Raw genomic sequence first — 13,189 nt, forward strand, 5'->3', positions numbered from 1 at the left:
CTCCTGGAAAGTCGGGCGGCGTTGTCCTTGCGAGGTTGTGCGTCAAAGTCTCGATCGTCCCGAGGGCGGCGCGTTGATCAGCGTCGGTGTGCGGCGTTTTTCTCGCCGCGAAACAAGCTGTGCGTCGAAACTTTCGGCGCACGGAGCGTCCAAGTGAAAGGAAGAAGTCTTTTTGGTCCTGAGACTTCAAGGAACAGGAGGCAAGCTCTATCCAAGCCCTTGGAGAGCACTTTCACAGCCAGACAAGAGTTCAGCAAGGCAGCAGGGCAACAGCAAGGCAGCAGTCCTCTGTAGAAAGCAGACAGGTGAGTCCTTTGAGCAACCAGGCAGTTCTTCTTGGCAGGATGTAGTTTCTGGTTCAGGTTTCTTCTCCAGCAAGTGTCTGATGAGGTAGGGCAGAGGCCCTGTTTTATACCCAAATGTGCCTTTGAAGTGGGGGAGACTTCAAAGAGTGGCTAAGAAGTGCACCAGGTCCCCTTTCAGTTTACTCCTGTCTGCCAGGGTCCCAGTAGGGGGTGTGGCAGTCCTTTGTGTGAGAGCAGGCCCTCCACCCTCCCAGCCCAGGAAGACCCATTCAAAATGCAGATGTATGCAAGTGAGGCTGAGTACCCTGTGTTTGGGGTGTGTCTGAGTGAATGCACAAGGAGCTGTCAACCAAGCCCAGCCAGACGTGGATTGTAAGGCACAGAAGGATTTAAGTGCAAAGAAATGCTCACTTTCTAAAAGTGGCATTTCTAGAATAGTAATATTAAATCCGACTTCACCAGTCAGTAGGACTTTGTATTACCATTCTGGCCATACTAAATATGACCTCCCTGCTCCTTTCAGATCAGCAGCTGCCACTTCAACAGTGTATGAGGGCAGCCCTAATGTTAGCCTATGAAGGGAGCAGGCCTCTCAGTAGTGTGAAAACGAATTTAGGAGTTTTACACTACCAGGACATATAACTACACAGGTACATGTCCTGCCTTTTACCTACACAGCACCCTGCCCTAGGGGTTACCTAGGGCACACCTTAAGGGTGACTTATATGTAGAAAAAGGGGAGTTCTAGGCTTGGCAAGTACTTTTCAATGCCAAGTCGAGGTGGCAGTGAAACTGCACACACAGGTCTTGCAATGGCAGGCCTGAGACAAGGAAAAAGGGGCTACTTAAGTGGGTGGCACAACCAGTGCTGCAGGCCCACTAGTAGCATTTAATTTACCAGCCCTATGCACATAAAGTGCACCTTACTAGGGACTTATAAGTAAATTAATAGACCAATCAGGTATGATTCCAGGTTACCATGTTTTAAGGGAGAGAGCATATGCACTTTAGCACTGGTTAGCAGTGGTAAAGTGCGCAGAGTCTATAAACCAGCAAAAACAGTGTCCAAAAAAATGGAGGGAGGCAGGCAAAAAGTTAGGGGTGACTACCCTAAGGCTGTCAGGTCTAACACTGCTGATGAACCGTTTATGGAGGTTTATTTTCCAAGACATCCAGTTGGACATCAATAAATGTTGTGCACTAGTAGACCTGCTTTTCTACCCGCTGTCAGCAGCTCAAAGAGATGTCTTTCGTGGAGGCGCACTGACTGCCAACTGTGTGTGACATTGTTAGCTAATCACAGGATGAGCACATTTTGAGGAAGTGTTGTGACTATTTGCGCTGCTTTAAGACTTAGAAAAATATTGAGCCATTAATGAATTCAAATATTTTGTTTCATATTGACATGATTTAAATTAAATGTTTCGACATTGAAATATTGATTTTTTTAAGTTAGCCATTAAATTATTCTAGCATCAATGCGGAATCAAATATGGATAGTAAACATATTCAGGTAGTTTTTTTTTTAATCCACAAAAGCCCTTATGGTCCAGATTTACCCATATTTTGCACAACAGAAATCAGCAACCAAATTCGCTGTGCTACTTTACACAAGGGTGACATCACAACACAGGCCAATATTCGCAAAGACTGGTCAGCTGCTCGTCATCCTCTGTGCTGGAGCTCCAACAACGCTGCCTTGGGGATGCACAGTATCACCCTATAGTGCACAGGTGAGTGTGTGTTATCTAGCCAAGGATTTGCACTGGAAACGTGCCATTCTAGCTCAATTTCCAATGCCTAGACAAATTCAGAAGGATCCAACACATTGAATGTTTGCTCTACACTGCAGCACAAATGCAATACACGAGTTTTTGGCAGCATAATCACATTTCTTTTCGTTAACCATTGCTTGAAGGCATTTTGACTGAAAGTTCAGTCTGGCTACATTAGACGATCGGGCTGTGCATGAAAACCTATTGATGTTTGGACTGATCTGTCACAGTAAAGCTTCTTTGATGCAGAGCGACACAGAGCAGATAATTTTTTAGTGCTGAGAAAATGGCCCTTTTCTAGTGGAAAACACATTATGTGTGGCATAATACATACAAGAGTCGCTTCACATTGGTGCACAGCTTTACTATATCTGGGACTGTGTACTTAGTTGCATCAGCATTGACAGAAGTGCTACTAAGGCTATCATTACAAATTGCCTGGTAACTTCTGATATGTGTGGTAACTTCTGGATTTTTATGAGTTTTGCTATTTTTATCATACTAGTTACACACTGGGAGAAATAAAAACATTACCTGCATAATTTTGGCAGGTAAAATCTGCCGATTTTATCAGGGCAAAAATGCCCAGTAAATAACAAAATATGTATGTTATGCTTGGGGCATGACCAACCAGGATGGCCAGCTAGACACTCCTTGTGGAGCTCCCACCAGCGAAGGGAGTGGAGTTGCCAATGGATGAAGGATGCTGCACCCCTTGTGCCAACCCCTGAGTGCGTACCAAGGGCAACTGGGGAGTTCAGCGCCTGACTGATGAGACCCGCGATTGCCTGAACAGTCTCTGTGGAGGGCCACTCCCAAGAGGGCATGGGGATGGGCCTGGGTGGGTGCCCCTTGGGTATGGAACCTAACCTGTTGTGCCTGCAGTCCCCATTTTGTGGCCTCGGCGTGAGAGTGGCTTGATCCCGTGGCTAGGGCTCCACACGAGTACGGAGGAGGCCTGTCAAACAAATGGGGATGGAGAAATCTGAAAAGTCAACATGGGTCAATAAAAGGGTAAATTATACCCACACCATGCACCAGGAAGATGCAGTGGGGAACCTGGAGAAGCAGCGGGAGCACCAGCGGACTCATCTCCAATGCTTGCCGACCTTGTGACAGCAATTTAGGGTCCTGGGAAGAACTGGTCACAAAAATAGACTCAGTGATGATTGAGGTCAGTCTCCTACAGGTGGACCTGCAAAAGGTGGCTGACTGGGTCACCACTGCTGAGGAAACCGTGGCAGACCTGCAGCCAGAGGTGAGCACTCTAAAGGACTCAATGGTGATATTACAGAAGCTAAGAGCCTGGGTGGATGAGAGGATTGAAGATTCCGAGGGTCAGTCTAAAATAAACAATTTGAAATTTCTTGGGTTTGCGGAGAAGGTGGCGGGGCAATTGGCAGAGTTGTTCTTAGAGGAATGGATTGCTAATACTTTGTGTCCCAAAAGACTGTTGAAATTCTTCACAATCGAATGGGCCCATCAGGCATTGCCCCCCCGCTGAGACCTGGGGAACCACCTAGTGCCCTCATTGCATGCATGTTTAATTTTTAAGACTTTACTACCCAAAAAATGTACCGGACCAGCAAATAACTTTCCTGTTTGCTAAGAATTGCATGAGCAACCTTAATCTGAAATAGTCTGATGTACCCAGCAAAACTATGGTGCATATTTATACATTTTTAGCACCGCATTTGCGCCGCTTTTTGATGCAAAAACAGAGCAAATTTACAAAATACAAATGTATCAAAAAATGACGCAAAGGCGGCGCTAAAAAAGTATAAATATGGGCCTATGTGTGCTGCATTGAGGGAAGGTGCTGTTGTTTTTCACCCCAGAGGAAGCAAGTGACTGTGTGGATACTTTGGTGGAAGCCCGTGCCAGGAGTGCTGCAGGGACAGGGTCAGCAACGCCACTCAAACAGTGGCAATCGGCCAACTCCGCACACAGCATGAACACACTAATAGTTTGGACAGCTCGGGGTGGACGGGATGGGTTGTGGTCTGCTCTGATGGCTTCTTTATGGATAGAAATGTGGTGCAGGACTCCAGAGAGTCAACCCAAAGGTGGCGAAGTGACCCTGAGCCTAGCAACGACAGTACGGATGTTGGGCCACATTGACCTGTGATCGACTTAAAATGAGAACTGATACTAACCTGTGGGTGAAGGACTTGGGGAGCAGTTGGTGCTGCCCCAATGGCCATGCCACAAATGTGGAGTGGTGCTGATTGACTGAGAACTCTCAGGTGATGGGTATGGTGCTTGAACGTTTTCCTGGGTGGTGTGTAAGGCAACCTCATTGATGTGCACTGTGATCATCCTTTCTAAACAGACTGATCTGTTGGTGGGAAGAGGGGGAGACTTGTGTGGTGTTGATGGAGGAGCTTGAGTGCATGGCCTCATGACTCCCTTTGGGCTTTTCCCTCTAGCAAAGCAAACGTTTTGGTTGAAACGTGGACTGTTCTTCTTCTGATGGAAATGGGTTGGTGGATGGTACTTTCCAGCCTGCCTGTTGTTGGTCTAGGACATTTGGCTGTGCTGCTCAAGCGGTGGGGGGAGTGCTGATGCTGGGTACTGCTCTGAGGAATGTTCTACTGCTCCTGTACATTAAGGTGCCAGTTTCTGCCTCGTTCCTGTTGGGTGAGCTGCCAAGAGCTGGTAGGCCGTGTGAGACCAGATGCTGGACTGTTCTGAATGCGATGAGACATGGTGGGTGAATTGATGAAACTTATGACTTGGAATGTCAGAGTTCTGGGCAATTTGGAAAAGCGACGTAGGGTATATGTCTACCTAAAGTGATACAGGGATTCCATAGCCCTCCTGCAGGAAACCCATGTCTGGGGAAACTGCATGCATAATCTGCAGAAGAGGTGGAGGGAGCAGCTTTATACCACTTCCTACTCTAGGTATGCACAAGGAGCAATAATCTGGGTCAATGATCAATCACAAGGGGCACGTGATCAACCCAGAAGGGAGGTATGTGATCCTGTTTAGTTGTTGAATGTGCATGCACCTAATAATTAGTTCCCAGACTTCTGTACTAGGTTGGTAACAGCAGCCTCAGAATACCTAGCTGCGAATATTATTCTGGTGGGAGACTGTAACTGTGCTCTGGAAGGGGTGATTGATTGTGAGCTCTCCAGACTCCACACAAAGCTGGCAATGATAGGGACACTACAAGACACACTAAGGAGCCTCAGAATGGTGGACATCTGGCAGGAAAGACACCAGACAGAGAAGGTAGACTTCTGCTATGCGCCATCTGTAGGGGCATACAGCCATTTAGACTATTGTTTTGTGACCCCTGCCATGGCACAAGGGGTGATGGGGATATCATATTTAGCCCAATACCTATCATCCACACCCACATGGTGATGGGCTTTGGAAGGGCATGCAAGTGGCCAGCAGTCCTGCAGTGGAGACTTAGGACGAAGGCTCTGACAGACCCCCATTTGCAGCAATGGAAGGTGAAATGTTGATGCACTGTTTTGATGAGACCTGTGGGAGTGGGAACAGTAGATCCATGGACTGAGACGCTATGAAGGTAGTCCTCCATGGAGCGTGCTTAAAGACAACTTATGGGGCCAGGCACCACTTGAAACATAGCCTGGATAAAAACGATGAGTGCCTGGGTGTCATAGAGAGGGAACTATCTACTAACCCTGACAGACTTCCAGACTGGCAACTGTGCCGCAAGGAAATACTTGATGACTGGTGCAGGCTGGAGAAATTCACCTACTCTGCACACCACCAGTGGCTACATGGGTAGGGTAACAGAGAGGGGGCACTACTTGCAAATGTGGTTAAGCAGGATGGTCGATAGGCCCTGGTCTTGGCACTTCAAGATGACAGAAGGGTATTAGTCCGTACACAGTTAGCCATTAACGGGATGTTCATGTTCCACCTGTGTAAGATGTATGCGACACAGCCAGAAAAAGTGGTTGGGAAAGGAGAGTACCTGGCCAGGGTCACGCATCCGCGACTTGCGGAGTGTGATCTCAAGTCAATGGAAATGCCTATCTCCAGGGAAGATACTCTTGTGACAATAGGGGGGCTGAAAATGGTGATGTGGACACCGTTGCAGAAGGACTGCTAGAGGTATATCAGGAGGCACTTCAGAGGGAGAATTTCGGACACATTGCGAGCAGCAATGGTCTTGATGATACCAAAACCGGGCAAGGACCCAATGGGCCCCTTTCTATGCTAAATTTTGAAATCAAAGCCCTTAGTGGTATATTACTGGCTCGCCGGCAGAGCCACCTCTCAGCCTTAACAAACACAGACCAGTGTTGGTTTATTCTGAAATGGAATATCCTCTATGATCTCTGGTGTCTTTCACAAGTTTGTCTTGTGCTGCAACTGCAGGGTGACTCTTTGCAGTTTCTCAGTAAGAAACAATCATTCGACTCGGTGTACTGGGACTACCTCTGAGTTCTCCTCAAAAAACTGTGGCACAGTCCTAAATACATACAGTGGGTTAAACTACTATCCACTAATCCAAGTGCGGGAGTGTGGATGGGTGGGATGGTCTCAGACAGTTTCCAGGTGCACAAGGGCACGTGGCATGGGTGCCCATTGTCACCTCTGCTGTTTGTTTTGGTAATAGAGCCAGTGGCAGACATGTTGCTCTGGGCAGTCGGATCCTGGGGGATCACAGTAGGAGAAGACACCCATGTGACTTCCCTCTGTGCTAACAATGCTCTGGTCTTTCTGATACAAGCTAAGTATTCTGTACCAATACTACTGAACATGATGCATGAGTTTGGGGAGGTCTCTGGACTTTATGCTAATTGAAGAAAGTCTAACCTGTTCCCTATGGGAACACAGGTCTTGATCCCAGCTGAAGGACTACAAGACATGGGGTTCCCCTAGCAGTCTAATAATGTGAGGTATTTGGGGATCAGGGTTACCCACATTGAGCAATGGTTTTTAGACCTCAACATCGATGGAGTGGTGGAGGGGCTGCAGGCTTTAGTCCAGTACTGGAGGGCTCTCCCCCTGTCCTTTATGAGTAGAATTACCCTTGTTAAACTAGTTGTGCATCCTTGATGCCTATACACCTTGTAAGGCACTTTTTATGAGATTCACTGGCATTATTTTACTGAAATTGACAGTCTTATCATAGACTTCCTATGGGCAAATAAACAGAAGCGTTTTGAACTAGCCACACTCAAGAGGACATGTGGAAAAGGGGGCCTAGAAGTCCCAAATCTGGAGCTGTATTACAAGGCGGCATACTTACAGTATGCCATCCACTGGCTTGACTCCGACAGCAATTGGGAAAAAGGGCTACTGTGAATCTCCTATGGTGTTACACAGCTACCCATTTTGTTGATGGAGGGAGGGTGCTTCTGGGCACACCTTATATCATATGTCAGGTTTGTAGGATCTGGGAGTTGGCAGTTACGAGAATGCTATGCCGAGCCCGTACGCAACAGATAGGTTGCTATGGTCCCTGCAGCCCTTCCTCAATATAGCTGGGGCTACATCAGTTCAAAAATGGAAAGATGGAGGTTGCAAGACATTGGGCGACCTGTACCCTATCAATAAGTTAATCAAAAGAGAAGATGCTATTGTGTCCTTAGCACTGGGGACCAGTCAATACCTGCAGTACCCAAAGATCTTTGCCACAACAAGTCTGTTGTACCCGTGCTTCCCAGAGGCACCGCCACACTCTCAAATTCTGACAGTGCTACAAGCCATGGCAGGGGGGTGATGGTTGATATCCAGTGTTTATCAAGCATTGAGGGAAGATTTCCCCGTATCTCCACTCCGCATACACACAAAATGGGAAGAAGTAGTTGAGAAGCCTATGACTGCCAGAGACTGGAAACGAGTGCATGAAGCGGCGAGGACGATTAATTCTAATGCCCGATTTAAATGGATACAGTACAACTTTGTACATCAGACCTATCTATCTCCAAGAACACCACCTGCCCACGCTGCATTCAGCATCTGTGTAGCTTGCTTCACCCAATGTAGGTGTCTGGTATTGTCTTTCGCTGGCACCCTACTAGCTGGAGGTGATAGAGCAACTAAACAGGGCCACTGGATGGGCAGACCAGCTTACGCTGAAGAAGTTTCTGCTGGGCCTGCTCCCCTCCCCTGATAACAAGAAACATAGCAGGAAATTTATTTTACTCTGCCTGCTATTGGTGAAACACCACATAGCTATTAAATGTTTGTAGGCAGAGCTCCCAAAATATGGAGACTGGCTCAAAGACATGTCTGAGTGGACTGTGGTAGAGGGAGGACTCATGAAACACACCAGAAAGGGGCAAAAAGGCTGCAGACACATTGAGGGTGTGAGCAGTCATGCTGCCTGATCTGAGGGATTCTTCTGATGGCTGGCTGCCTTGAAGAGTACCGAAGCAGGGTAAGTGTGCCCGCCAGATTACACAAGAGTGGGAGTTGACTTGGTGGTCAGGGGCTGACTGACGTTCACCATTGCACGCCTGGTGAAGGTAAATGTGGGGGGACTGATGGGGGAAGCCAGGTCACTCACGAAATAACAACAAAAAAAGACAAGGAAGAGCGATTGGGGCTGAGGTAGGGCTGGGGATGGCTCTCTAGAGACTCAAATATATGATTGGGATCAATGTCAAGAGGCGGGGGTAGGGGGTTGCTGGAAAAATTATTTTTCGTTTCATCGCAGGATGCTACATGGCAGAGAGAAACTCATATGAAATTTATTACCAATGCGATATATGTCCTTACACATCTTAATGAAAACTATATAAAAAAAAATATGTTATGCATACATAATATTAGTGGCAAAACCCAAGAATCTTTGCACACGCTAAATTACATGCACTGCAGAGTCAGTTTTTATTTTGCATGATAAATAGCGCACTCAAAACTGACCAACTTAATGAAGGCCTTAAAGTCCATAGTTAACTACGGGGAAAGTCCTACCAATTCAAGGCGAAGGCTGGTCGAGGTCAATAGGTGAAGGAAAGAGCTTGTTGTGTTTTTATGCTATGTTGCTTTACAGTTTCTTTTCTTGTGTCATTTTGCATTGTGCTACTGTAGTGATTTATTTTGGTGTTGTTTTATTGCAGTTTTCTTGTTTCAGTATTGTTGCATTGAGGTGTTTATGTTTTGTGTCACTGAGTTTTGTTGTGGTATTGTTCAGGTATGTTGTGTGTTGGGTTGGTGTTTTGAATTTATATTTTGTTGTCTTGTTAAAATGGTGTGTTTGTGTTTTGTGTTGTATAATTTGTGTTTTCCCTTGTGGGTTTGTTCAGGTTTGTTTTACATTGTGGTGCTAAGTGGTTTTGTGCTATTGAGCTATATTAACGTGTTATTACCTTGTGTTATTGTGTAATACAGTTATATTTTACTGCACTGTAAGTCTGTTATGTTGGTTTTGAGTTGATGCCTTTCTTCGGTTCTGCATGAGTATTTGATGTTCATAGAGGGGCCATCTGATCAATGTTCGTCACACCAATATGTCTCAAAGTCCAAGCAGGGATCATTAAACAAAGGAACATTTTGGAGTGTCTATTGCTGGTACTTTTTAGCAATGCAGGCATAGGTAGAGAGAACTCTGTTTTTATCTACACTGGGTGACCCCTTTAAAATATGTTACAGGGTTTATGATGGAGACATCAAGGAAGCAAATAAAAGCTATTGAAATTTGACAGTTTTGGTTAAGAGCATCATCTTCACACGAATACATCTAAATTTTCCATTAATGTAGGCCTTGGTTGCGTTAGGAATTTGGTAGTTTTGATAACCATAGTGGGTCAATTTCGCTCGCTATCTTAATTATATTGTCCCGTAACATCATTTTTCGGTGAATTCATTGTATTTTGTAATCATATATTTGCTACTGTTAATTCAAAAAGGTTCACATATGACGGAATGTAATGTCCATTTGCATACCCAAACTGTGTGAACTGCCTGTAAAACCTATGGCTTTTAGTGCGGTTTCCTAGGGAAATTGTATTGTAAAATGCACCATTAGATCCCATTTACAAAAAACTGCAGGTATTGAGAACTCACTGAAATAACATTGAGGAGGCTCAGACTTCTTTGGGGAAATAGGGAAATTATAATTTATTTGATTACCTAACGTCTTCCTCTTCAGAAATGTCTACAAATATATGTGTTTTAGACTGTATCTTACAGAAATTGTCCAGTAAATTTCCTCATGACCCTAATTTCAAATACGTTTTATGGGCAGCGGTAACCCTTTGAACCCCTCCATGTTTTCAAGTGTCCAGTTCAATCATTGCAGTATTTTGGTGTAATTCCTGGAGGATATCTCACCTCCATGCTTTCAAATTTCACCCATCCCCATCGTGACGTCGAGATGTCTTACAGAATGCTTCTGTAGAATGTTGGGTTCCATTCCGAGCACAGTGATGTGACTGATGTAAGGTTCTGATCTAGGCAGGTAGGTCTGGATCCTGAGGCTGTTGGATGTGAGCTGCTCCTTACAAAGAATCTACTTCACCTCTCAGTTAGATGGTGTCATCTTTACAGTGGCAATGACGGGGTAGGAACACCTGGCCATCTCTATAGCCTGCTCTACTGGTTTACAATCCGTACTGAAACTGGTAGGGGTGACTCGAATTACTGTGTGGCAACTGGTGTGCATTTACCAGGAAGTCTACTGATATCTGTAAGCACTCCTTCAAATGGAAAAAAGTCATATTTTGTATTTTTAAACTAATGGTGTTTAAACCTGCGTGAACTGCATGAACTTGAAAGCTGTTTACCGCTTCATCGCTTCCAGCGTTCTATGGAACGCTGATGGTGGACACACACTTGACTACTTACTCAGCACTGTATTTGAATGCATTGTTCAAGTGTGTTTAATCCTTCGTATGCAGAGGTGGGTAACTACTAAGCGGTTGAAATTTCCACATGCTGATTCTGTGTGAGGTTCCGATCAAGGCAGCTACGTCTGGTTCCTGAGGCTGTTGAAAATGAGGTGCTCCTAATAAAGAATCTACTTCACCTCTTATTTGGATGGTGTCATATTTACACCCATTCCTAAAGAGCAGTCACCACACTGCTGTCTGTAAGGCATTTGCGGCCAGCAGCCATACCGTCAAAATATCTGTGTTTTCGCGGGATTGAAGGCACCTACTGAATTTCAGGAGGGGGAAACTGAGTCACAGCTGTGTGCATAATAATAGTACAGCTACAAAGAATAGTAGTCTATTTTCAGCTGGTGTGTGATAGCATAGGCAGACAGACACTTGTGTGGAGGGGTCGACAGGGGATGCGGATCATTTTCATGTCTTGAATTAGGGCTCATTTCTTGCTTCAAAACTAAACTTGATATAATCCAGCACACGTTGACATTTATATTTTTGAGGGAATATTTAATTTTGGTTAGTGTTTGAAGGAATATGGACTGATGTTTTTTGGTTCACGGTCAACATTTATGGACCCCGGAGGAGTCTGCAAAAAGCTTAAGGTGAGCTCCCCCTTGGTCCTTAACTATACTCTATGTACTTCCAATGTAGTGCATACTTCCTGCATATGTATATGGAAGGCAAATGCAATCCAGAATCTCAGTTCCCAATTCTCTAACAGGAATTCGTTTGACAAAGGATTCTATACCCTTTTAGCTTGACATAGTAGGAATAAATACTATCCAAAAAAGATTCAATATTGACTTATATTAGGGACAAGGGTAAATTCAGTTGTCTCAGGTTAAATGTAGAACCTGAGAAAAGTAGAACATTCCAGACATCTTTTCATAAATACGTGAGAAGAACATTATACATCTTGAGGGGGAAGACATCTATAATTATTGCATGTGATTATTGAGTAGACCCTGACCTGTATTGAGTAGACCCTCACCTGTGATGTGAGAAGGTGATAAAGGTGCTGTACAATATAAAACGTAATATTTTGGGTGTAGTCACCGTCCATCAAGAAATTATGCATACAGTCTGTGGTTAAATGAGTCCCCCAAAGTTTAAAGGTGAATACCAAAGGGAATGGATTACTGATCAAAAGGTGGGGCAATCAGTTCTCCTATTAGCCAGCCAGTCGTTGGTTCTAGTGCCCTTCTTAATTTGCATGAGCAGTTGATGTGCAATTGAACCCGATATCTTGAGGTTTTCTTCAGGACATAGACTAATTATCATATCTTAATGCTTCTGTTAAGAGAAAAATCCTAAATTGTCTCGCTCTTCTTTTAATGACCTGGTATCGGTACCTGTAGGGCTTTTGAATACATGGGTGGAAGTAGCTCTCAGGGGAGTAAAACCTGGTTGGCGTGAGTTGTGGTTTTAAAATTGCAGAAAATGGAAGCTTCGGCAAGGGTGGAAAATGGGTCACTACGAGTTATTTTATCCTCCAACCGAGGCGTGGATTGGTAACTGGTAGCCTACCCCTCCAAAGTCCTATGGGTACACCGTACTATATAAAACTTTCCAAATCCACATCATTGGGCCACATCGAACCCAGGGCAGTTGTATATTAGTGATATCATTTTGTGGCGATTTGTGAGGTGGTGCGGATGAGGTGTGTTCATGGGTTCGAACTTTTTATCTTATAGCAGATGCGACAAACCCATTGACCCTGCTGGTGACAGTTTCAGTTATATTTCCTCTAAAAAGTAACCTGTGCTCATAACGAAAGCTGCTGCTGTGTTTTAGAACTCCCATATGATGCACCATGTAATATTTTTTTTGTTCGGCGTGTTCTATTGCTGGAGCTCTGTATGTCACATTTGGTTTTATAGTATTTCATTAAGTCACAAGTTCTTCTGTCTTTTATTTAAATGTGCAACAAATGGGTACAGTGATAGCCAGTGTCATTTTTAAATGTATAATACATTAATTGATTTTATTTTTATCTTGCTATTAATTTTGTTTAATATTGTTTTGTGTGTGTTTGTACGCGTATTTGCTTGTCTTTTTTAAAATATTTTAATAAAATAAAGAAATAGTTGTCAGCAGAAAGGCTACAGGTTCATAAAGTATGGAGTCCAAGTTCTTCTCTCCTCGTCCAGGGAAGAGTTTCTGTGCTGTGGTGGTAACGTAGGAAACCCTACAGTACTTTAAAAGATTGTAGTCCCTACTGACCTGCTTCTTGCATTTCAACTGAGCAAGAAATTTTCATGCGAAATTCCCACACGCG

Source organism: Pleurodeles waltl, chromosome 10 (genome assembly GCF_031143425.1).
Source record: "Pleurodeles waltl isolate 20211129_DDA chromosome 10, aPleWal1.hap1.20221129, whole genome shotgun sequence".
Taxonomy (NCBI): Eukaryota; Metazoa; Chordata; class Amphibia; order Caudata; family Salamandridae; genus Pleurodeles; species Pleurodeles waltl.